General features: G+C 43.3%; 1 protein-coding gene across 4 annotated transcripts in view; it reads left to right on the forward strand.

The window, feature by feature from the left end:
• LOC309717428 (uncharacterized protein) overlaps positions 1-26,922 on the forward strand; it is a 219,859-nt gene that overhangs the window by 31,361 nt on the left and 161,576 nt on the right. The window contains exon 3 of one of the 4 annotated variants that reach the window (XR_014279685.1): positions 16,213-16,399. The exons of the other annotated variants lie outside the window; for them this stretch is intronic. The gene's annotated coding sequence lies outside the window, so the exon portion shown is untranslated. Of the gene's footprint in view, positions 1-16,212; positions 16,400-26,922 lie in introns of those variants that run through there. 4 annotated transcript variants of the gene reach the window in all.

Here is a 26,922-nt window from a genome sequence, read left to right on the forward strand (position 1 = left end):
TTAAGGATATTCCCTCTGTATGACATCATCTAGATCCACGAGTAGAAAAAAAAAACACCCTGAAACTTTGACTATGTTTATTCCGATCATCCAACACTGTAAGGGAAGCTGTATGACAGGAAAAAAAGAGAAGCAGAAAAGTTCTACTTTAAAGTAGTCGAACTGCAGCCAATATGAAATTGGCCCATAGCAAAAACTTCACGCCCCTAATCAAAATGGAGGATGTTGCAAAGCAGTATCCTTAATATTGACACAAAATAAATAAAATACAATTCTGATGTCAGGTTTCCTGGGTCGTTGACCCAGCGTTTTCAGTTTTGTCATGTTCAGTTAATTTCCCACATTCAGTTTTCTCACTTCCTGTTTTCTGTGCCAGCATACCGCCTGTGTATTCTTCTTCTTCTTTCTTACATTTGTACTGGCGGTTGGCAAACAATTGAGAGGTGCATTACCGCCACCAACTGGTATGGACGCCTGTGTATTGTGTTCCAGTTATTTCCATGTATCATTAGTCAGACTAAGTTCAGCTGTGTACTCACCGGTTTCTAATCATTCATCACCCAGCGTGTATTTAAGTCCTCAGTTCCATCCGTTTCCTATCGTGTCATTGATGTTGACATTATTGTTGCTCCCGTTTGTATGCAGTTATTCAGCCAGCCAGCCATTCATTCATTCATTCATTCATTCATTCATTCATTCATTCAGTCAGTCAGTCAGTCTTGCCGTTCCTGCTTTGTTCATTCACCCGCTCCAATAAATCCTCGTCATTCCGCACCGTGAGTCCAGCGTTTGGGTCATCTCCTCCTCGCCTCCACACACACCCTCTGACAGAATGACACGACCCGTGCCAAGAAGACACGCTTTTGACCCAGGGACTCGGACCTTTTTGAGCGGCAGGAGGCAGCGCTCTCCTTGTGGGCGGAAAAGCTTAAGGAGAGACAGCGGCTCTTCGCGGAGCGAGAGCACGTCTTCGAGGGTACTCGCTTTGCTCTGGGAGGGCCTCGGAGACCACCTGCTACCTCCCCTGCACCGGAGCATGTGCCGTGGAGAGTGAGCGTTTCTCGCCGCGCTTCGGCGACTCCCTCTCTCGCCGCTCCGCTCCTCGCTCGCACGCCATCCGCCTCATTCACAGGACCTTCAACTTGGCTGTACCGCAACGGCTCCGCCTCCCACCCCGGCTCTACAGAGGCTCCACTGCTCGGCGCGCTCGCTGCTACAGCTAAGCGGAGGCGAGGCTCACACCGCCTTCGCGTTTCCTGTGTGGAGCAGCAGTGTCCGGTGGTGAGCAAAACGGGCTTCTTTTTCCTCCTCTTCACCAAAACCCAGAGACTGTAAATCCTTCAAAGACTCTACCTGCCGCTGCTCACCATCCTCATAAACCAAAGACTGTTTTCTGTGACTACATTCTGGATTATCCAATTAATTCTTACCATCCTGCCGCCGAACAGACCGCTCCACCATCCCAGGCCACTGCTAAAGACATCACTGTTAAACCTGATAATTTCTCCCACTCAATCACCATCTCGTCACCCATTGCTCAACCTTGTTCTGCTAGCAGGGCTCAGAGTCTGCCTTCCATTTCACCTGTTTCACCTTCTCAGGTGAAGGCAGCTAGGGCTCAGCCTGTCTCTGTGGCACCCCCACCTGTGCCAGCTCCCAGGACGAGAGCAGCTGTGACCCAGTCTACCTCCACACTAGGGGTGCAACGATATTCGTATCGATATTGAACCGTTCGATACAGTGCTTTCGGTTCGGTACGCATATGTATCGAACAATACAACATTTGTAATTTATTTTATCAACTTTCCTTCTGACGATGCTGTCTGTGTTGAGCGCTCAGTGAATCTGTGTTCGACTACTCCGCCTAGGCTGCACTGTCGAGCGCAGATCCACTGGGCGCTCAACACAGACAGCATAGTCAGAAGGAAGAGCGCAGGGCACCTCCCCCACCCTCATTCAGTTCTGGCGTTTGGAATTATTTTGGTTTTCATGTGACGTATGACCCTGAAGGTAAGCGAGTCATGGACTAAAGTAAAACAGTATGTTGGATGTGCCATGCAATGCTCAATTACATTGGTGGGAACTAGTGTGTTAGCGCAGTTAGCTCGTTAACGTGTTGGCCGTCTAGCCCCATGCACGGAGCGATCGGCGGTAGCTCGTTAACGGAGATTTGCCGTGTTGTGGCGTTAAGGTCATTTCAACGAGATTAACCTGAAAGCACTAGCGGGAACACAACGAATATGACTGCACATTTACGCCGACATCATCCTAGTGCAAAGACAAGTGGAAGCAGACAAAAAAAAGCAAGCATGCTACTAACTTTAGCCGAGTCATTTAGACAGCTGTTAGCACATGATTCTCCTTATGCTGCTGAGAATATAGCCCAGAAGAAGCGGATAGTATAGCTTTTATTTTGGAAAGAGCCATTTCTCTGTAATAAACTCTCTTTTCCAAAGATGAGTGATTCCTCAATCAGATACAGGGCTCGCAATATCGCTAGCCCGACGTCCCGGAGCTAGCGATCTTTTCAGTCGGGCTACCAAAATCTATCTCTGCCCTGCCCGTCGGGCTATTGTAGGAAAAATATATGTCAATGCTTTTGCATTCTTTCAGAAATGTAGCTGGGTAATTATGTCATTGGCATCGGTGAGCCACTGTCAATATGTGACATATTGAAGTCGCGTTTGAATTTGCGCTTGTTTTTTTGCTTTCACTTTGCAATCGTGTGAACTGTGTATAGAGAGCGACAGCACTGATCTGTGAGTGATGATAATTTGTGCACCAGTTCCTCTGACATCGTCTTATTAATCGTTAGCTTACTATGCAAACATGACAAGTGAAATCTCCCGCAGCAAGCTTAAACATGTGAGAGGTTGATTGCGCAGAGAATCGCTGAGCTTATGTGAGTGAGTGTGTAAAAGCATTTCAGTTCTGCTGAGCCAAATAAGACAGGTCAGGGTGAAGAAGTGACAGCCAAAGAAAAGCTTACCACAAAACAGAGAAGTTATGACAAATCAGACTATAAGGCAAAAAGAAAGTGCAGCTTTATGGTTTCATGGACAAAATAATTTCTGTGGCTGCAATATGACGAGCTAAATAACCAGGGCTGCACATAAGTGGTCCGCAGGTGCGCATTCGCTGTCAAAATAAAAAACACGCACAAGGGTTAGGGTTAAATTTAAAAACTGTACTTTTGAGTTAAAATATATATTTATAATTTTAATAAATGACAAATTAAAAATGCATGAACATTTTTTTGTATCGAAAAAATATCGAACCGTGACACCAAAGTATCGAACCGAACCGAACCGTGAATTTTGTGTATCGTTGCACCCCTACTCCACACCCGTTCCTGTTTCTTGGGTGGGGGTGACTGGTGTCCAGTCACCTCCCGCGCCTGTCCCAGTGCCCCAGCTGAGGGCGGCCAGGGTCCGGCCTGACCCCCCTAGAGGCTCGGCTGAGGCTCTCCAGCCAGCCATCTGGAGGCACGGAGGAGCTAACCTGTCCACCTGCTAGTTTGCCACCCCGTCCTTCTCCTCACTCAGCTTTCCATGCTGACAGGGGATTTCTTTAAATCCCCCCGTAGTTCTTCAGCTAAGCCACCTGAGTTAGAAAACACAAACACTGCAGTTGTCTTTACATGCGTGGGCAGTCATGAACGCACACTGCGACCTGCGTCTCATCACTGTCTGCGTTCTTTATTTACACTTTTCTGTGTGTGTGTGTGTGTGTGTGTGTGTGTGTGTGTGTGTGTGTGTGTGAGAATAACAACGTCACTCAGAGCAACAGGTTTTTCCCTTTTCTACATCTGCATGTTCTTGTAAAGAGCTGAGGTTTCTCTTCTCTACATCTAACTGTTCTCAGAAAAACAGGAAGTGGTTACTAGCTGAATAAGTTCATCACAAAAGTTATTAGGTGAAAAGTCACGTAGACATGTAGATTGCTTAGTGATCAATAAAAAGCACATTTCATGGAGCTGATCACATTATACAAAAAACAATTTTCCTTTGACACATGCCCTAGCGCTATCTCTAGTTAGGCTAGCTGACCTGTCCCCTGCTCAGGCACCAGCTTTAGCTCTGCAGTATCTCCGTCAACCTCTGCTCACCCATTAGCTTCTCCAGTTCAGTCAGTTCACTCACCTGCTGTTCAGCTTCCAGTTCAGTCTCCTCCTGTTCTCCAGTCCCCTGTAGTTCAGTCTCCCCCTGTTCCCCAGTCTCCTCCAGTCCACTGTCCTGTTCCCCAGTCTCCGGCCAGGGGTTTTGTTTCGGCCTTGTGATATAAATATATGCAGAAATACTGTTTTGCAAGTATTTGGATATTTTGTGATACCGTAAATACATCCAAATATATGCAAAAATAGTTAATTTTTTGGGCTACAGCTTCACAGAGCACTACTCGTTCTGAATAATCTTAATACCACTCTGTATTTAACAGATGTCCAGAGTGTCTGCAGTTCTTAATTATATTAGTATTTAATTAATAATCCTCTGTGTTTATTGCTTAATGAGCTTAACCACCAGCCTCTTTACCGCCATCTTCTGATTAGAAAGAGAAAGTGTTTTACGGTAAGAAACCGTATAAAAAAAAAAACCCTATATTTTCAATAATGTAGCAACCGTATGAATATTTAAAAGTCACGGCCATCCCAACTACATAAACTTTGATTTATAACATAAATCAAATGAGGTGTAGATGTTTTCTGAGGACAAAGTGATGTTGGGTGGACGAGGTTCTTTGCCGTTAAAAGCAAAAGCAGAAATGTGGTGTTTTTAACCGCTAAAAGTTTCCAGTGTTTGTTTTTTTTTTGTTTTTTTTGAGCAGATCTTTGCAGATGAGAAAGTGAGAAGAAGAAGAAGAAGCCAACACACAAACCAAAGCTTAGATTTCAAAACATGAGAAATGTAAATTATAATGCTGAAAGAAAAAAGCAAAGAGATTATAATACAGTTGTAACATGAAGGCAAGGAGAGAAAAGCAGTGCAAAGAGTTAAAACTGTACAAAGATATGACACAGATCAAGTTTAATGCCTCCAGTTCCTGAAAGAAAAATGAGAAAAAGACCAATACGACGGGTAGACACGGAGAAAGAAAAAGATTACTTAATACTTCCTTCAGCACCAGTGAGAGCCATGACTGAAGGTTTGAATTGAACTGAAGTGAGCTGTTTTTTCCACTCCATCCGTCGGTGTGCAGAGACCACGAGACGCACACTGATCACAACAGTCACGCTCTGCTGCCTCTGTCACCGAGTGGAAAGCTTTAAATCTGCTTTTTCTGCAGCTGGAAGTCTTTCACACCAGACGAAGAGAGGCCAGCAGGATCGAGGCCGACTGCCCTCATTTTATTCCAAGAATAATCAGAAGAAAAGCTGAATGTAAAAACACACTTCCCTGTTTGTCTGCTGGGAAAACAAGAAGAATCAGAAATGCAATTAAAATGTGTTATTTACCTGCATATGTGATAAAACACCTGAGCAATAAATTTCAGCCTGCTACACCTGCTCGTGTTACGATAAAAGTCTGATTATTAGTTTGACACAAAGAATTTAAAATTCAGAGTTTTGTGATGAAATGACTCACAAATGTTAGAATTGAGATAAGTTAAAACCATTTCAAATAAAGAAAACCGTTGATTCAAACTTTGAAATGAAAATGTAACTGAATAGTCTGAATTATAAGGTCAAAGGTCACTCTTTCAAGGATGCCAGTGTTCACATTTTGTACAAAGACGAGAGATGGTTCTGTCACTACCCGATCCGTACCGGAAACCCGATCCGTACCACACATGTGCAAAAGGCCACTACTTAAACTGAACTAGCGTCATTACAAACGCGTGTTAAATTTGATTTAGTGATAGTCGAGTGTGTTTATGCTTGTGTGTGTGGAAAGGATTGTTGGAATAGTGATGATGATGTCTGCTGTCACTATCAATTGTCAGTAAACACTTAATCCTGCTGATGAATCTTCACGTGACACATTACTAAGTCAGTATTATTAGGTCTGTAATTAGGCGCCCTTTGACTTATTTTACATTGCTGTTTTTCAATTGGTAGACGCTCTCTGTTGAGGAGAGAAGCATGAATTTGTTTGTAAATGGATTATCCATTGTTTAAATGTCCCGGGCAGTCGAAAAGGAGGCAGAGCTGTTGAGAAATGCTAGGAGCTAACTGGGCGCTAACCGTGTCATTCAAATACATAACTGTTGCAATGTTGGCAAAGAGAGGAAGTGACGTAAGATTTGCGCATGCATGGTACCGATCGTGTTTCCGGTACGGATCGGGTAGTGACAGGTTCAAAAGAGGAGTGATAGAAGCCATCTATGCCCACTTTGAACAACCATCTTTAAAGAGAGGGCGGGGCTTACGACACCAACTGTCTGCCACCAATGACTGTAGAAAACATGGATGATGCGAGAGCTCCAAAAAAATGAAGCCAAAACCCCCTGGTGTCTGGCTGCAGTATAGGCCATAAACCCCATGTTAGCGGATGGGACTGGGGTCAGACTAAAATTAATTAATTCTCCTCAGATAATTTTTTTCCAAAGATTCTTTCTTTTATTATCAATAGTTCTCATCACGCTGATTTATGTCCAAGGCGTCTCCTTTCCCATAAGTTTGATTCCAATTACTAGTGCAGCGCTTTTAAATTGGGGTAACAGTCACGGAGAAACTTGCGTATCTCTGTCCGGGAATAGCAGATAGAGCGTAGGCTCTGAGAGGAGGGCCAGCGTTTACGTTACAAAACCACGACCAACTGTTTTAACCTGACAGCCTGAGGTGTTCTTCAGTAAACTGGACAACCCGACAGAAGGACCCGAGGCCCCGCTGCACTTTTTTGGTAAATTCAACGTGTTTGTAAGCTAATCTGTAACTACCGTCCTTAGCTCAGTCCTGAGACATAGCTAATTAACGTTACTGTACTTTTATTACAAGTATTATACTGTAAAAGCAACAGGCTTCAGCTCCTGTGCAGAGCTGATTATTAAATATGTGCAAATAGCAGCATGTTTTCAGTCTCTTGCCACATCTGTAAAGACAGTAACACCAACTTAAAAAAACAAAGCTTGTACTTCAATAACGCCTCATTAATCAGTAACTATGGATTAAACGGTAGAACTGAAAAAATGTAAGAGAAGAATTTCACATCCTGAGTGTGTGAGGACAGAAGGATCAGCTTTATTTCAATTTTGAGGGATAAACTTTATATTTCAGTTTGTGATGATTGTGTTCTCTTTGTGATTTCAGGAGCTGCCCTCAGATTCAGACCTCAGGGCTCAGCCTGTCTCTGTGGCACCCAGCAGACAGATCATCCAACATGTTCACATGTTAACTGCAAAATTAACTGATGAAAGCAGTACAAAGTTTAAAATACCACATATGCTGTCAGTGAAAGCTGCAGCTGTTTTATTAATAAAGTTAAAGATAAAAAGTCAAAAGGATTGTAACTGTGTCACTATATATCAGCATTAACAGGACCTCAGTTTGGTGTTTCAGAAAACTGCTGAACTCAGACCTGCACAGCTTCCATTTTAAACACTTGATGTACTCAGCTGCATGAAGAGCACATGAGATTTTTTTCTTACACAATTAAATAAAACCTGATGAAGGTCAAAGGTTGTCACTTGCATGTTGAACTACAAACTGGTGATCTGGAATTCTTTCACAGTTTTTTGCAGATAGTGTGTTATTTACTGTAAAGAGTAAAGAGTTATTCATACCAGAGTAACCAGAGAGGATAATATATTTTTAAATATATAACTTTCTACAGGACTGAATATAATATTTCATGTAAAAGTCCAGAGCCTCTGAGGATTATCCAAGTATTTACAACATTACACCTTCCAAAGGTCTCATCACAGTGTTCATGAAATGCTGGGTGTATCCATCTCCTGGGGTGGGCCTACAGTGGAGCTCTGAAGATTTCCCTGTGAGGGAGCTGCTGGTGAAGATCAGGAGGTCCTCCTTGATCAATGCGATGAGCTTCAGTCTTCCGGTTGTTTCTTAAATGAAGCCTCTCTCAGTGGGTCAACAGAACTTCTGGCACAGGACAGCTGTGATGAAAGAAAGGCAGGAGGTTTCTCCAAACCTCTGGACCCAGGAAACCCAGCTTACGGTAGTCCTGATGGTCTCCCTCACTAGTTTCTCCCCAGAGTGAATGTAGCTGTTGATAATACTATGGACTCTATTATTAATGAAAAGAACAAATTACACTACTGAAACCTTCTGCTGCTGTTTTTAAAGTTTCCATGTTACTAGGCTGTAGAGGGTTCTGAAGATTTAAACTGTTTTAGATCCGTGAGATTCACAGTCTTATGTTAAAATCTGAAAGGACAGCATTACATTTTTGATATTAACAGTAACTCTGGGCCTCTGTAGAATGTGCAGCTGATCTCATCACTGTCTAAAAATGGATAACAAAAACTAAGGAGTGCTGAATCATTCAATAACACAGACTATTAGAGTAACTGGTATGTAGCATCGCTAACTAGCTAGCAACAAGCCTCCAACACAGTGGGTATGCTAGCGGCTAGCAAACGAATTAACAACAGAGTGATTTTAGATGTTGTAGAACTATAAGATGTTAAGCCGTGTGTCTTTTTCGTGACAGTGACGTTGTTGTATTTACCTTAATTGAATCAGTCGTCAGCCGCCGTAAATGACTGATGAGTCGATTGTTAATTGTGGGATGAAACGTCTCAGAAACGTTTCATCCAACGTACTTAAATCAAATCAAATCAAATCAAATTACTTTCATTGTCACATCACATGTGCAGGTACATTGGTACAGCACATGCGAGTGAAATTCTTGTGTGCGAGCTTCACAAGCAACAGAGTTGTGCAAAATACAATAACGTAAAACAAGCAAAATATAAGAATGGCTAAATCTGAAACTAATAAATATATGTACAATATATAATAGTATATGCAAAAAAATACTAAATGTTTTTCTACGTGTGTGTGTGTGTGTGTGTATACACATATTTTACAAATTAAATAGAGTCAACAATAAATAAAATATATAAAAATATACAGAGTTGAGACATGTGCAAAACAGTGGCATTACTGTACAGTATGGAGTGCATAATGTTGAAGTTCCAGTAGTGGAGGTGAGGTGTCTATGACGTGTTCAGCAGTCTGATGGCCTGATGGAAGAAGCTGTCTCTCAGTCTGCTGGTACGGGACCGGATGCTGCAGAACCTCCTTCCTGATGGAAGCAGTCTGAACAGTTTATGGCTGGGGTGACTGGAGTCCTTGATGATCCTCCCCGCTTTCCTCAGGCACCGCTTCCTGTAGATGTCTTGGAGGGAGGGAAGCTCACCTCCAATTATCCGTTCAGAGCACCGCACTACTCGCTGGAGAGCTTTGCAGTTGTAGGCGGTGCTGTTGCCATACCAGGTGGTGATGCATCCAGTGAGGATGCTCTCAATGGCACAGTGATAGAAGGTCCTGAGGATGCGGGGGCTCATGCCGAATCTTTTCAGTCTCCTGAGAAAGAAGAGGCGCTGCTGCGCCTTCTTCACTGTTTTGTTTATGTGTACTGACCACGTAAGATCCTCAGCCAGATGTACACCAAGAAACCGGAAGCTGCTCACTCTCTCCACAGCAGCGCCGCTGATGGTGATGGGGGTGTGTACTTCTCTGCACCTCCGGAAGTCCACTATCAACTCCTTTGTCTTTGCGACGTTGAGGGTGAGATGGTTGTCTTGACACCAGTGGGTCAGGGCGCTGACCTCCTCCCTGTAAGCCGTCTCATCACCGTTGGTGATAAGACCCACCACTGTAGTGTCGTCCGCAAACTTCACAATGATGTTGGAGTTGTTAGTGGCCGTGCAGTCGTAGGTGTAGAGTGAGTACAGGAAAGGGCTCAGTACACACCCCTGTGGAGCACCAGTGTTCAGTGTGATGGGGGATGAGGTGATGCTGCCCAGTCTGACCACTTGGCGTCTGTCAGACAGGAAGCTAAGGATCCAGCTGCAGAGGGAGCTGCTCAGTCCTAGATCCTGCAGTTTCCTGTCCAGCTTCGAGGGAACGATGGTATTGAATGCTGAGCTGTAATCTACAAACAGCATTCTCACATACGTGTCTCTCTTCTCCAGGTGTGACAGGGCAGTATGTAGTGTCAGGGCTATGGCATCATCAGTGGACCTGTTGTGGCGGTATGCGAACTGTAGAGGGTCCAGTGAGTCGGGTAGTGCAGAGCAAACGAAGTCCCTGACAAGCTTCTCGAAGCATTTGCTTACGATGGGGGTCAGGGCTACAGGTCGCCAGTCGTTCAATGAGAAGATGGTGGAGGATTTGGGTACAGGGACGACGGTGGCCATTTTGAAGCAGGCTGGGACTACAGACAGAGAGAGGGAAAGGTTGAAGATGTGCGTGAACACTCCAGCCAGCTGAGCCGCGCATGACTTGAGGATGCGGCCGGGAATCCCACTTTAGAAAGTACAGTCGCTTTTTTTTCTAAGCACATTGACCTGGATGCATGAGACCCTACACAGACATCTCATATACTTAAAAATTAAGAATTAAAAAATGAAAACCATAATCTATCTAATTTTAAAGGTTTATTGAAAAATCTGCTTAAATTATTATTATTGACGCCTGTGACTTAAATGATTTACAGCTGCCTAAAATCACAACCATTTAGCATGATAATAAATCACGTTTCCACTCAGATCTGATTTTCATCACAATAATGTTAGCATAGTTGGACAGATTAGTCGCTATTACCCACTCAACATAGGATTTCCTACAGCTTAGCGTTACAGCTTACAGTCTGTTCTACAGGAAGTCAAGCACTAGCTAATGTTAGCCAGAAGAACGATAGCTTAGGGACCAATTTAAAAGTTTTCTTCTGTCAACGGTAATGGTCAGGTTTTTGTCCAGGAGTAGTTCGCTATATAGAATGTTTTTCTTCTGACTAATGATGTTAGATTGGCTATTAATCCGGACAATGCTCTACTTACCCAATGTAGCAGCTAACTGGCTAACCTCAGCTCACTTTTTAACAAACAGAAAACCCCTTTAAAGCCACTTCAGTTTATATATTTTGTCCTTATGTGGAGTTTGTGTTGAATCTAGTTATTTGGTGTCATTAATTATTAATGTACTCTATTTGTAAGCCAATGCTAGTTAGCATAGTGCTAATGTTTTATTACCATCCCATTCACTGTCTGTACTACTCAACTCATAGTGGCAGCTCCGTGTTTTTGTTTTGCGGTAAATTGCCCGCTCCTTATTTGAATAAAAATAAGGTCAAGTTGGTGCTTTGGCCTTTGCAGGAGTGTTCTTCCTCTATCTATAAACGACTCCTATTTCTCCAGTGTCTGAAATACTGTCTGTAAAATGTTCCACTGTGCACTCACTTCCTGTTGGCTTTGCAGCTAAAAACACTTCTGCGGACACCTACTGTAGACTCATCATCATCACTGTGAAAACCATCTCCTCTTTTCACCACTGAGCCTGTCTAGCATCTCACATCCAGACACTGAGATATCCTCATTATAAAAGAGAGAAAGCACCTTTAAAAGGAAAGTTATTCAGGTTTCTCTAAGTGCGAATCAACGACTTCCTGCTTATCGTTTGAATGAGTTGATGTGTGTCAGAAAAAACGCCAAAATAAGAAACTGCTCCACTTTCTTTTCTCTTTTTTACTTTGAAGCAAGTCTGAATATGAGGGTTGATGTTTGTGACGAGCCCGAGGCAACAGAAACAAAGACGACATGTGTGAATGTGATACAGGAAGCTCGACAGCCTCCGTTACTTTTGTCGAATCCGCGGGAAAAATTTCACCAAACGCGTGTTGGAGGACCTGTAATTAGCTCGGCAGCGATTTCCCTGCTGCTTTGATGAACTTGTGCACGTGGAGCGGTCGCGCTCGGAGAAGCCTCGAGGTCGACTCCGATCAGCTGATAGGGAGACGCATCCTTTGAGCCCGTCAAAGCGCAGAGAGAGGGAGAGAGAGGAAAGGCAAAACTCAGATTATCTCACATGCAAATCACGGCGTCGCCTCCGAGCTCAGTTCAATACTTTCATGCAGTTACATCATGGAGGAGGATCTGATTCTCTCATTCATGTGAATCCTGTGTGCTGACGGCTGAGGGAAATGTAATAAACACCACTTCAGTCGGTCCTTTCACCGTAAAAAGTGACTCCTCAACAACGAAAATATTTTAATATTTACTCTCTTACGTCCAAAGACATGCAGCTTGTGGGGATAGGTTAATTGATTAATCTAAATTGTCACTAGGTGTGAATGTGCGAGTGAATGTGAGTGTGAATGGTTGTCTGTCCCTGTGTGTTGGCCCTGCGACAGACTGGCGACCTGTCCAGGGTGTACCCCGCCTTTCGCCCTATGACAGCTGGGATAGGCTCCAGCGCCCCCCGCGACCCTGAAAAGGATAAGCGGAAGCGAATGGATGGATGGATGGACGTTATGAAAACTACATGCAAGTTAAATTTTGTTTGTTTTCATCTTTAGTGTGGGAACTTTAACAAAAAGTATGAGTTAATTTTACAGAAATACTTTAAGTGTTGCTGTTAATAATAAAGCTAACAAAGCTCATAATTTTACAGCACAACCTACCTTTACATATAAACTTGAAACCTGGTTCACGCATGGACCGACAGCATCACAGTTCATGAAATACAAATGCTAATCTATGTTTTAAGAATCCCTCTTACCCCTTTTTTCTTTTCGTAGTGCTATAATTTATTAATACTTTTATTAGTCAGTCTCATATCTTTTGGTTTTCAGGTTTTTTGTGCTGTCAGCATTGTGTTTATACCTAAAAACTAAGAGAAAGACCGTATGTGTGTCCTGATTATGGATTTGTGTTGGTGTATCGGGCTGTAGCCTATAGCAAATATTCATTCAGGGTGGGCTTACGTTCCCAGAGCCACTGATAAGCCTGACATATAATAGAATACTTAATAAACATGGCACAGCAAACTCTGAGAAACAGGTCTTTGATTTCTTCAACACTTCTCAGTTTCACTGTGCTTGGAGAGCACTTAGCAAGTGTTTGCAGATATATTGGCATTATGCGTACAAACTACAGAAGACTATTGCAAACACAGGGAGGTTTCTGTCAACCCTTTGGGGAGAAACACATTTTTCCTAGTACTGGTCCTTATTCACTCAATCCTACAATGTCACCATGAAAATGGCAGACAAGATAGTGTCTGCAAAACATAAGTGTGGTTTATGTACATTTGTTTGGGCTTCTGTATTTCATATAGACAGCAGAAACATCTGGCACCTTGTAAGTTGTTGCGTGGGCTAGAATTGACTTTAAACTCATGAGCCAGGCATGGCTACAATGTTTGTTTGTGCAGAAAGTGAAAAGTGTGTGTGCTGCAGCATTTCGATGCTCCTTAAAGTACATTTAGTCTCCCGGTGTGGGCTGTACCTGTGTCTTTAGGTGTACACGTGTTCAGTGAGCACCGTAATCTGTGTCTGCTGTTGGCAGCGGTGATCTGGAGGCAGAGCGTGTCTCACTGCGGCGCTGCTGTTATTTTGGGTTTTGCTCCGGCGGCTCATTGGTTTTCCCCTCGTCCTCCTGTGGGATCGCTAACCTGATGTGATCGGGCTAAGCGAGGCCGCTCGCCGCCCTGAATATATTGCTAAAACACAGCGTAGGCTGCATGGAAATGCTGCGGTTTAGCACGGAGGCCTGCAGTGATAGGATCAACCTGAAATGAATGTAACAGCTGAAAGAGCTGCAGCTTATCACTCCCTGTTTATCTGTGCTGGGTTTTACCTGCAGATCCTATCAGACAGATGTATGTTTAGTTCACAGGAAGCAGATCATTTCCCATAAGCCTCTGAGGCATGCATAAGGTTAGATTTGAAGAGAAAGGAGATACGAGCAGGACGTGTAAAGACAATAACAAAGCAAAGGTTTGTGATGTACCTGCGGCGTGTTTGTGCGCACCCCACTGAATAAAGGTTTATCCAAACAGGCAGATAGAGTGAAGTGATGCTTCCCTCACACCGCAATCATTTCCCTTTTCCAACAAGGGAAACGTGTTTGTTTTTTGCAGCACTTTTCCTCTTCAGATAGCCCACAGCCGCTCGTCTTCTGTGCTCTGTTCGCCCAAATTGTGACTAAAATGACAACGGAAGGCTAGTTTTTGTCAGGCTGATGAATTCTTTTAAATAAAGCATTTCTAGTGAGCCCACCACCCCCACAACCAAATCTCTCACCATCTGGAGGCTGAGAGTTAGCAACCGTGTCACAAAGCAGCTGCATTTTTACAAAGTCATCGGATTCAAGCTCACTTCCTGCTGGAAACACAAACGTAGCCTGTTGAGTGTTAGGACTCAAACAGATAATTACAGATTAAATGCCAAGTTTGTTCCAAAACAAGTTTGAATGAATGGAGAGCTAATAAACACAGAGCGAACAGCGCAGACTTTAAAGCTTCAGATCTGTTTCCAAAAACTTAGAAGATTTAAAACCTGAAGTAGAAAGACAGCAGACTACACTCTTTTTAAATATTTGCTTGTTTTGAATTCGAGGCCACGAGCTGATCTGGAGAAAGCTCAGGTCACAGACCTGCTTCCTTCTGTGCTGCTTCTCCTCTAACATCCCTGTAGATGTTTGGGAACTGAGGAGACCGTCTGCTGCTGTTTTAGAGTCCTCATTTCCTCCATTATCCTGCTCGCTGTGCTTTTCTGGAGTATGAGCACAGCGAGATTTGGCACCATCTCCGAGATAAGAAAGGACTTCTCTGGATGGAAGCACATGTTGCTCCTGAACCTGGAGGTGTGGATCAGCATTAATGAGGCCTTCATGGTGGTCCAGGTTACCCCTGATATGTGCACTCATGCCCCTCCATACCATCATGGATGCTAGGTTTCATCTGTGTGCTGATAAGAAGCTGGTGGTTCATCTCCTCTTTACATTTTGTAGCATCCATGATATCCAAACAGAATCTCAGCATCTGATTGTTTACAGTGAGCTCAAGCTGGTCTTTAGGCTCTGTGAGTGATATTATCAAAGCTGAAGACTTCAAAGAAGTTTTCCTTTACGTTAAACTGTTTGCCCACAGAGTCTTCCTCATCTTTGCTTCTGAAAAGCTCAGCCTCTCCTTTTTTACTCAGTCATGTTTCTAATCAGCCTCATTAGCTGTAGTAACTGCAGAGGGATAAAGCCAATGAGCCACACCATGAAGAAATGAGAAAGAGCTGCTGATGTTAGGTTAAGAAGAGAGGGGACGATCAGTGAGGAGCAGTACGGCTTCATGCTGAGAAACAGAAATACAGACGTGATGTTTGCTTTGAGAGTTCTGATGGAGAAGTTTAGAGAAGGTCAGAAGGAACTGCACTGTGGATTTGTGAGAAAGCAGATGATTGGCTGCTGAGAGAGGAAGTGTGGCACTGCATGAGGAAGTCAGGATGAGAGATGTGTTCACAGCAGGGGTGGGATTGCATCAGGGATCTGCTCTGAGCTCCTTTTTGTTTGCAGACGACACTGATCTGTAGTGAGAGCAGGTGGAGGCGAGGTGGAGGTATGAGCTGGAGAGAAGAAAAAGGACAGCATACATGTGTGGGAATAAGAAGGACACAGTGTAACACTAAGGCTTTAAGGAGCAGCTGGAAGAAGAAATTGTGAGATGTTTAACCTGCCGTTTATCTTTTAGTTTCCATCTGTTTTTCCTAATACTAAAACCACACTCTCAACACAGACTGGTTAAGAAGTCATGTAGAACATGCGCTGCCATAATTTTACTGAAATTAGTTTCAAATTTCAAAGTTTTTCAGTTTCATTCTTTATATTTTGTTTTGTGCTATTGTTTTGTGCCATCGTGGCTCAAGAGTTGGGAGTTCGCCTTGTAATCAGAAGGTTGCCGGTTCAAGCCCGGCTTGGACAGTCTCGGTCGTTGTGTCCTTGGCAAGACGCTTCACCCGTTGCCTACTGGTGGTGGTCAGAGGGCCCAGTGGCGCCAGTGTCCGGCAGCCTCGCCTCTGTCAGTGCGCCCCAGGGTGGCTGTGGCTACAATGTAACTTGCCATCACCAGTGTGTGAATGGGTGGATGACTGGATATGTAAAGCACTTTGGGGTCCTTAGGGACTAGTAAAGCGCTATATAAATACAGGCCATTTACCATTTATTTCTAAATAAATGAACGCTTGAAATGATTTTAGAGTCTCTGCGTCTGTGTTTTTATTTCAGTCATAATGAGTCCTGTCTGTTTTTGCTTCACAGAGCTGCAGACGTGGCAGGCCGTTACCATATAATCACACACCGTTTGTAAACTTAACTCCAGCCTTTGCCCTGGACTCGAGTCCCGGTGCTGCTGTTTTCCTCCTTCAGCCGGACAGATGCAGTGGCTGTTTGCTGATCGTCCCTGTGGTGGAGGTCAGGTGGTTCAGGTGCCTCCAGATGGACAGAGAGGTCTTAAATGAAGGCAGCGAGGCACTGATGGAGGAGTAAAGTGCAGCCGAGCCGCCGGCGGAGCGAATGATGATCGCTGTGCAGAAAGAAAAGAGACACACTTAAAAGTCCCAGGCTGCAGAGATCCATCTGACATTTGCAGGCGATGAAAATGTCACCGTGAGACCTGGAGGAGAGACACGAGGACACACGGCTGAAATATTTGACTCCACTTATCAAACTTCTGTCGTGCAGGAGCTGCTCTGTGACCGCAGTGACTGAAAACTCTTTAGTTTAATCGAAATTACTCACCCCTCCATTAAACACCTTCTCTGCGTTTCGATTTTTTGTTTCCTAGCATCAAATGCTCTTCATATCAGCTCAAGCTACAAGGGGCTGAAGTTCATGGCAAATTTTATTAACACAGCTATCCTAAACGGTTTCATCTCTTCACAAACGCTATGAGCTGTTTTTTTGTCGTCTGTGTGCCATTCCATTGTCTGATACTCAGGTCAGTGATATCCCTGCAAGCCAAAAGCTGCGACTGCAGATGCTCTAAACTCAGTTTTTCTGGTCTTGGCTCTTTGACAGCCATTCCCAAGATTCGGATTTCCAGCGCTGACTTTGGAAACTCTGTGTCATCTGTGGGTGAGCACGTCCAAACAAAGAGAGGTGCTGCGCTCTTTCAGGATTTTCTGTCTGTGCTCCCGCTGGCACGTCTCTCTCTGGGACTTGGATGAAGTTTCCGGTCTTTGTTGAAGCCGTTTCCTGTGATTTCTGCCAGTTGAGGTGACTTGTAGTTTCTCACCTTGGGTGAAGCGTAGGCAGCAGGGGGCGCTCACATGTTAACCTGCAGGAGAGCCGTGATGTCAGCCTGTGTTCGTCTGCCTTAAATGGTTCATATCAAAAAACTAGAGCCAATCAAAATGTGGACTAGCGTCTGACTCTGATCTTTCTATTTTTGTAGATTCATTTTATATCTGTGGCTTCAGCGTCAGTGATGAGATTGTCCAGGATATCCACTCTCCCTCTGCACATGTCCGAACCATCTATGGATTCACTCTAATCCAGTCCTTCCTCGTCACTCCCAATGAACATCTGAGCATGTGCACAGGAGGGAGAGAGGATGCATTGGAGGAAAGATGATGATGATGGAAGACCTCTGAGGAGATTCATGGATGTAGTGAAGGAGGACATGCAGAGGGTTAGTGGGATAGAGGAGGATGCTGGGATAGGAGGAGGTGGAGGCATATGATCAACTCTGGCGACCCTTAAGGGAGCAGCGGGACGAAGGGGAAGGAGAAATGGCCAATCCAGGATTTAGAGATTCACTGAGGATATGATTTTATGATCATTACAAGCCCACAACTCTAGCCAGGAGCACAGAAGCTCCACCTGCTGTTCAAACTGTTTCTAAGAGGAAACCAGAAAATGAGAGAAGGATTATTTCCAACTGTGGATTAGTAAAATTGTGGAGGTCATACTGGACAGACACACCGCACCAAGCTTAATGCTGCTCAACATGCCAACGTGACCGATCGGGTAAAGGTTCAGTATACGGTCACTCTGTTTTCCATTGTAAGAATTAACAAAAGGAGGTAGGAAACATGCATCATGGATCCACTTTAATAGAAACACTGAATGAATCGGATCTGTGGGCTGAGGAGGGTCAGGTGACTAGTTTTGCTGTTTTAAGAGAACAGGTGAGGTTTTACTGCAGCTTCTCACAGAAACAGGAACACTGAGCTCATCACTGCGAGCTTCATGTTTCTGAGCTTCCCCCACCGAAGGACCGGCGCGCTGAAACGCCATTCTGCTGATGTCAGGCCGTGTGCTGCGATCAATCAGTTTAACACACGCCTGAAACATTCGTGATGTTCACCTGGCAGCCGGACGCCACGAGCAGCATCAAGTTTCAAACAGCACTTCAAAAATCGTGATCCATCCCGCGCTTCGCCTTGTCTTCCATCAGAAACCGTCGGAGCGGGGAGCTCACGCCTCGGGCAACAACGTGTTCGACAACAAGAAGATGAAGGCGCTGCAGCGGAGAGAGCTCAGAGAGAAAACAGCATCAGAGGCGGGAAAAGTGTCTCCGCGTCTCTGCGACCGTGTTTGTGCTTTTGGAGCCTTTTGGAGCATTTTTAATGACATCATCTGACCAATAATATGGCTGCTGTGAGGTCACTGCAATAACAGAGCATCTGCATGTGTGTGATGCTCTCATGCGGTCCTCATCAGTTAAACTTTACCTGTTTAATAACGTCCATATTAGACGCATTAAGAGCTAATTAACTGTTGTAAAAGGTGACTGCAGTACAAATCTATTGGACAACTGAGCGGGTTGTGGTTGTATTCAGGTGGAGGAGTCAGCAAGCATCACTTTGTGGACTCCGTCTTCTTGGGAGCGGTTAAACAGCGTCAGATCCATTTTGGTCGACGGTGGCGAGCCCGCGCAGAACTCAGCTGAAATAAATCACGAGTGCGGCGGGCGGCTACAGTACGGCCGCTGCATGCATATTTCATCCGTCCCTGGCACACGGCGGCTCGATCAATCCTTCATGAATAAAAAAACAGCCCCATTTAAACTGAGACCCAATTTGCATCCGTCACTATCCCTAACCCTCTGCTGATCACATGACCCCCGCAGTCTCAGCCTCCATCCACTAAGAGAGATGCTCACCTGCTCCAGCACATGAAAAGAAACACGGATGTCTGCATGAGTACAAACACCAACCTGAAAATGAAGGTTTCTGTTCCTGAGACATTAAACGCCAGAAAAACATGAAATCTGTTTTTTCATGTGTTTAATTTCCTGCTTTTGTGTTACAGGTGAAGCACCTGATGTCACGGTGACACGTTGTTAAGGTGGACCTGTTCTGAGTTTCTCTTCATTAGGCACTCCTTTTTTCTTGGAACAGGAAATTAAATTAGTTTTCTTTTTCAATTCTGTGCCGGTCCAGCTCAGCTTCCCTTCTGCACTTGAGACTCTATTAGAAACATTACTGCCATTCTGCTGATTTGGTGCCGTGTGATTTAACTGATCTGAGCTCATGTCTGTTTGGATTCTTCCTCCGTGAGATCAGAGCTGAAAAGTCAAATAGATCAAAAATTTGTGATTTTGAAGTTAAGATTATTCAGTATTTTCAATTTTAAATAAATCAAGGCGAGTCCAGAAATATTAACCCTTTAACACCAGCTATTTAAGATATTTTTAACCCTTTAAGACTTGCACAAAAATGCTGCGTATATCAAACTGATATTTATTTATTTATGTAGTTGTTAATTTTTCACACTCCAATTTCAAATTTTTTTTTTCCTGGACAGTTATTTCATAGTTTTATGCTTTAAAGGGTTAAATAAAACCTCAAAATTTGAACCTTTACTTTAACAATATTCACTTTTTGTGCTGTAAATGTGACTAAAATTGTTGCTTTTATTAAAATGAATAAAACACTGAGAGGCAGTAATGTTCCAAACTGTAAACTATTATTTGTACTTCAATGATAAACTTCTAACTCTGCTGAACATTGTAGATTTTCTTCTTTGTGGACGCGTTAACGTCAAACATCACTGAAACAGCCACAATGATCATGTTATTGTGTTTAACTTCGCGGCTCCTCAGAGTTTGAGTGATTTGGGGAGTTTGGAGCTGGACATAGAGAGAAAACTAAACAGCGGTGAAGTCGAGTTAGGCCACAGAAAATGAAGAGCGACCTGGTGGACATCTACAGAGCTGCTACATATGCTGGTATCAACACATTAATGGAGGAAGGTGGAGGATGAGGGTGAAATTGCTCTGAGTAAAAGTTCGAGTTGAGGGTCAGAGACCAACGGCATCATATGACAGGAAGAAAAGGATGAAAACGACCAAACTCACAGCACAAGGTTATTTGTTAATGCTCTGCCTGCTTTCGCTTCCTCTCTGTCTTCTTCTCTTGTCCTTTTCCCCTCTGTTCATTTCTCTCCCAGTGAATCCGTTTTGCCGTTGGTACCTGTAGTTTGGGGCTGCCTGAGTCACTTTGGGGAATTTGGTTTTGATGACTTTAATATGTACTCCGACCTGCATCCTGTTTGGAAGCTGCAGGTAGACGTCACCAGGTTTCCCCCATAAATTATCCGAGCTGCTGCTGGGGAAATAACAGCCATCACGGCGGCGGCGGCGGCGCGGTGGATTACTAATGGGCTGCAGCTAAAGATTTGCGGCTTGGCCGATCTGTCAGAAAAATAATAATAATAACAGAGTAAGATGGGTAAATGCAGCTCAGTGTGTGTGTTCCCAGCGTGACTGACACCCAATAAATAACCCATTTCAATTTCTGAAGCAGTCATGATGATAAACTCCACAACAGGCTTCCAGGCTCACCTGTGTTGATGCATTACATCCCTCTCGCGTGACAAAGTGGCTGTTTAATCACAAATCTGTCGCCATCTTACAGCAGAGAGCTTCCCGACTGAAGCGCTCTTTTCTTCCAGGAACCACTCCGCAACAAAAACATTTAAAAAAACGGCCTCTGCTGCCTTGGCGTGAGCAGATAAATCCGCGAATGACTGAGGAGTCGCATTTGAGGAGGACGAATCTCCATTTCCACTGGTGTCGGTGGAGAACTGAGGCCTGGTTTCCTGCTGGTGTCAGGTATCAAAGATCTAAATAAACCTTCAGCTACACCTTCTTCCAGGGTTAAAAAACAAAAGCAAACTATTAAAAGCTGTAGTTCCTGCGACATCCACCAGAGGCTCCAGTAGTGACTCAGTCCTTCAGTCTATGTAAATAATTTCTTCCTTTATTACACCTGTACATGTGTGATTGTTTCTGCAACTCAATTGTTTTGGGGCTGAGCTAGATAATTTCTCCCTTCATTAGGGGTGTGGCTTCTTTGACTGACAGGCGGATGGTGACACAGGTGGCTGTAGTTGCCACCTTCATAACTCTCTGGGTGTTGTTTCACAGTTTTGTTATCTTTGGGATTTTGACCCTGTACAAACTAAAAAGCCTTAAAGAAGGAGGCAGCTCTGAGTTTTAACAGTGCAGTTATAAACAAGAAAAAAGATTATCCCCTTGTGTTCGTGAGCTCAAAACCACAGAAGAAGAAGAATCTCTCAGAGTTTAGGTTGTGAAACAGCCGACTGCCTCTCACTTCTTCAGAGATGAAGGCTGGAGAGAGAAAGGTATCCAAGGTTGGGCTCTTGTCCCAGCGCTGTCTGGCCCTGTTGTGATGTGAGGAAGAGTTGGCGTCCCCCAGAGGTCCACCGACCCGTCTGATTCCTCTCTAATTGGACTTCTTTAATTAGCTGGCAGCCCTCTCGTCCTCTTGACTTGGCGGACAGAGCGTTTCCTGCAGCTCAGTGCAGGGACCTCCTGATTGGGCCCACAGCTTTTCCTCGCTGACCTCGCAGATTGAGTCGGCCGCTATGGTTTCACCTGAGAGAGCGAGGAGGGAGCGTTGTTTCTAGGTAACCAAGCAGCTGCAAACGATGCTGCTTTCAGATGTTCAGACAGTTTGTTTTCTTAAACACTGCTTCAGGTTTTTTTTCCAGGAGGCGAATAAAATGAGCGCTCGCTAATTTAAGACTTATTTGATTTAGCTGCAAATTAAATGTGCTTATTCCACTGTTGTTCTTAAGATTGCTGTGCATTAGCACCAGTGTTTAGTTTGACTTCCTCCTGAAAAGCAATTATTTCTCCCTAACTGGATCTCTGTAAGCACATTTGCTCTGATTAGTGTCATAAAACGCCAGCTCGTTACAGCAGATTGGCCTTTCCGCAAAACCTGAGCAAACGCTGAAGAGGAAATGGAAAAACTCTCTGTGCTTCGAGTCAAACTGGTGCGTGTTTCACTCAGTTTGTGAACTCAGAAAGAAGACGTTCAGAAGGAGATAATAAACCGGTGACCTCAACTTTCTCAGGTGTGTTCAGTCCTGTTTTCCTCATGAAAAACTTTAATGCAAAAGTCTTCAGCTTCAACAGGAAAACGCTTTGTTACTTCATTCATGAAGGTTTTTGTCATAATATTCCCAATTTTTGCTTTTTTAACAGAGTAAGTGATATTCAGCATAGCATTTCTAAACTAGTTTACTTTATTTATTTTTACACACAGTAACAGAATTACTTCAGAGCAAACTAAATCACCAGGGTCACTACTGTTAACCACATGAAAAACCGAGCCGTAGCGCAGATCACTACTGTGCAAACATGTAAAATCAAGTTAAACCTGAGTTTTATCTTTGAATACACACAGTATGAAAACTTCAGCCAAGGTTTGAACTGTCACTGAGAAAGCAGCACGCAAAAAAACAAAAGAAATCAGTTCAGACTTGAGAAACAGAATTGCTGATGCTCACAAAGCAGGAGATGGATGTACAAAGTTATCACAACGTTTTCAAGTGTCAAGAACTTGAGTGAGAAGTGTCATCAAGAAATTCAAAGAGAGCCACACGGTACAGAACAAGTGTGGCAGAGATAGGAAGCAAAGATTTCAAAGACTGGAAAGAAAGTAGTGAGACATGTGTCTAAAGAGCCCAGAACAACTGCTGAGACACTGAGATTCAGGAAGTCGGGAATTATAGTCGCTAAGATGATCACTAGAATGCACAGGAGTGGACTGGGAGGTTTTGGACCAGGAAAAACTGCACAAGAGACACCTTCAAGCCAGACTGAAGGATGCTAAGAAGAACCTGGAGAAAGATTTTAGACTGGAAGTGCACCCTTTGGTCAGAGGAGATGAAACTAGAGCTGTTTGGCCAAAGAGACGTTGCTTATGGCTGAAAAAAGAAGATGCTCTTCTTTGGTACAAACCATCAGGGGGGCTAATTATTTTGACCCTGGCAGTTTTCTTTCAAAATAATTGATGCAAAAAAGCAGCCTGCAGTTTCTGAAGAGTCCTTTATGTGTGTTAAAAGTCAAAATTTCACGTAAGTCTGTAAGTAAGGCTGATTGAGACAAATTTAAGTTAGTAAAATTTATTTATAAAACGCTTTTCACAGACGAGCAGTCACACAGTGCTGTACAGCAAAACAGAATCAAGTAAATAGAAAAATTAAGTCCTGTAAAAGAGATACAAAATCCAGTTAAGACACAAAATAAAGTAGAGAGGTAGTTTTAAAAACAGCTCCTATTAATAAAAAGTCTCAAGAGAAAGTGTGATTAAACAAAATCAAATTTTCAGCTACTTTTTAAACAAAGTCCACAGAGTCAGCTAAACATAGCCGACAGTGGGAGACCAATTTAAAAGCTATAACGATGAGCTCTGACCCTCCCAGTCCTCAATCTTATTTGAGGAACAACTAACAAATTCTAAGCCTGTGATTGAAGACAGCGAGCTGCACTGGGTTTGGTAAGAAGCTACGATAAACAGTCTGGTGTCTGGCTGTTTAGTGTATGTACAAGAATTTTAAAACGAATCCTAAAATCTACTGAGAACTGGTGCAAAGAATATAAAATAGGAGTGATGCGAGCTTGCTTACCAGAATGTTTTAACAGTCTAGCTGCAGCATTTTGTTTCACTTGGAGGCATGAAAGAGATGATTTATCTAAGCTGGTAAACAGGACATTACAACAATCTAAGCACGGTGACACAACTGCATGAATAACTTTCTCCTGTTCAGGCATAGACGTGTTAGACGTGTTCCTTAAATGAAAGAAACGGGAAACAGATTTTACATGTGAATCAAAGGTCAGAGAGGAATCAAATATCACACCAAGAAGTCAAACACTGGACTTTGCAGATGAACAAAATGAAGCAAGAGCCTGACTGATTTTAAGATGGTCTCAGTACCGTTCAAGTTTAAAACAAGGTAACTGTTGGAGAGCCAGTCACTGATCTAAGTGAAAGAGTGAAATACTATCCAGTTGTGAGACTTAAAAGACTATACACAGTGGAATGTCATCTGCATAGAAATAATTGAGCTTTGTGTAACCTCACAGGTTAGAGACATTACTCGCCCTGGCAGCAGAAGTCCTTCTACAGACTAAATATGAGGGAAACCAAACACAGAGAGTCAGAAAGACAGACAAATCCCTAAAACTATTAAATGTTATGGTCATCAGTCTGAAATTATAAATGGAGAATTGAAAACCAAATCTGTGAGTTGCATAATAAAGACTGTGGTCGACTTTATAAAAGTTTTTCTAATGATTTGCAAGCAAATCAGAGCAGACACCAAATGTAGGTTTCTTCAGTAAAGGAGTTACTGCAGCATGTTTAAAGTAAGAGGGAACACACCTTGCTTTAATAATAGAACAACAATGGACCAATAGTGGTGCTGAAGGAGGTAATATCTCTAACAAGTGTGAAAATGACTTCATCTTACCTATTACTCTAATTAAATCATTAAGTGTAATCTGAGGACTGTCTTCACAAACAGAGGAACTGGATCTCAAGTCCATCACTGGACTTACAAAGTGATTGAAAAGCACAGTAATCATCAGAGAGCAACAGAGCGTGCTGAGGTGGAGGAGAAACAATGCTGTTAATACAATCAAATAACATCCTGTTAGTTATCCTGTTATTACGATTGCTGAGTAAAACTCTATTTTTATTTCTGCCTGGCTGATCTACATGTCCTCTCTTCTCACACTTGTGACAGTCGATGTTTTTACCCCAACAGTGCGCAGTAGGGCGTCCAGATCTGCCACAATGAAAACCTGGGCTTTGTGCATTTGCTTTAGAGCTGCTTAGTTTGTGCACTCTGCACTCCTGGGAGACGGTTCCAGTTTTAATAAAGTGAAAATGTAATTAAGACTTTGAATGATGCTTATCATTCGAAATAACCTTCCTGTAAGGTCAAAGGTTAAATACAACAGGGTGTTACTGAGTTAAAATAAAATGTTATTTTTTCCAGTGTAACTTGATTTTTAAGAAAAAAGCAAAGCAAAAACACATTTGTTGTTCAACATCCTGAGAACTGTTACAGATTGTTTCCCATAGAGTGTTCTTCAGTATTACCTACATGGTCAAAGGAGCTTGCAAAGAAAAGCGTCTGGACTTCTTTAAGTTGCTTGAAGACGTTTCACCTCTCATCCGAGAAGCTTCTTCAGTTCTAAGGTCAAATGGTGGAGAGTCCCAGATATAAACCTAGTGGGAGTGACCCCCCACAGAGGGACAAAAGGACCCCCTGATGATCCTCTAATCGCCTGAGCCAAGGTGTGAAACTGGGTGTGGGTCCCAATCAGCCAGAGTTTCGGGTGAGTTCATTGTGAAACCTGGTCCCACCTTATCATGCGAATTCCTGAGGTCAGATGGCCCAGGATGTGAGTGGGGGTTAAGGCGCCTGGGGAGGGAACTCAAAACTGGATTATAGATGGCAGAGAGTTGGTGTCGTAAACCCCCGCCTCTTTTCAAAGATGGTCGCTCACAGTGGACATAGATGGCTTCTTTCACTCCTCTTTCAAACCATCTGTCCTCTCTGTCCAAAATGTGAACATTGGCATCCTCGAAAGAGTGACCTTTATCCTTAAGATGCAGATGGACTGCTGAGTCTTGTCCTGTGGAGGTGGCTCTTCTGTGTTGTGCCATGCGCTTGTGAAGTGGCTGTTTGGTCTCTCCAATGTAGAGGTCTGGGCATTCCTCACTGCACTGTACAGCATACACCACATTGTTAAGTCACACAGACTTAACAATGTGGTGTATGCTGTACAGGCGATTAGAGGATCATCGGGGGGTCCTTTTGTCCCTCTGTGGGGGGAAATTCCCACTAGGTTTAAATCTGGGACTCTCCACCATTTGACCTTAGAACTGAAGAAGCTTCTCGGATGAGAGGTGAAATGTCTTCAAGCAACTTAAAGAAGTCCAGACGCTTTTCTTTGCAAGCTCCTTTGACTACAATGACCTGGATGATTGAGAACCTTCACAAACATATTACCTACATGCTTTCATTGAGAGTTTGGAGAATGTTGGAAGGCTGTTTATCATTTCTTAGAATTTTCTTGTAAGGTTCGAAGGTTAACTAAGACAGCAACATTCTGAGGATGTTTTGACACAAATTATGTCTTTTTTTAAACAAAAAAATCCCCACCATGTTTCACAGTAGCAGTGAAAAAAGATTCTCAAGGCAACATTTTGAAGCCGATTCAGAAGGTGTTTGCAGACTCACATGAAGATTATTATTTATTTTTTGGTAAAACATCCTTTCAAGCAGAACGTATCACGCTGCAGAGCCGTTGCTGGGGTAACACATTCTAGAATTGTCTTTTTCATGAAACTGTTGCAGTGTTACATTGAAACTACAGAAATACACTGTAACCATGGAAGAACATTTTCAAGCCAACATGTAAGACTGTGTGATTCTAAGTTTACGAGAACATATCAGGTTGTTAGAAAATGTAATTACACACTAATCTGTGTATCTGAGTACAACATTCTTTTTTCTGTTCCACAAACTCAAACTTACTGACTCATCCTTTAATAAGTATTTTATAATATGACTCCACAAAACTTTTGAATGATTTAAAAAGTTTTGAGTTAAATTTTTAACCTCATAGTCACATCGTGTGAAATAGCAAAGGTAAAGACAGATATGAGTAAATATGAGGTTTGGTTTGGCTGC

This window comes from Aulonocara stuartgranti, assembly GCF_965226115.1.
Source record: "Aulonocara stuartgranti genome assembly, chromosome: 2".
Taxonomy (NCBI): domain Eukaryota; kingdom Metazoa; phylum Chordata; class Actinopteri; order Cichliformes; family Cichlidae; genus Aulonocara; species Aulonocara stuartgranti.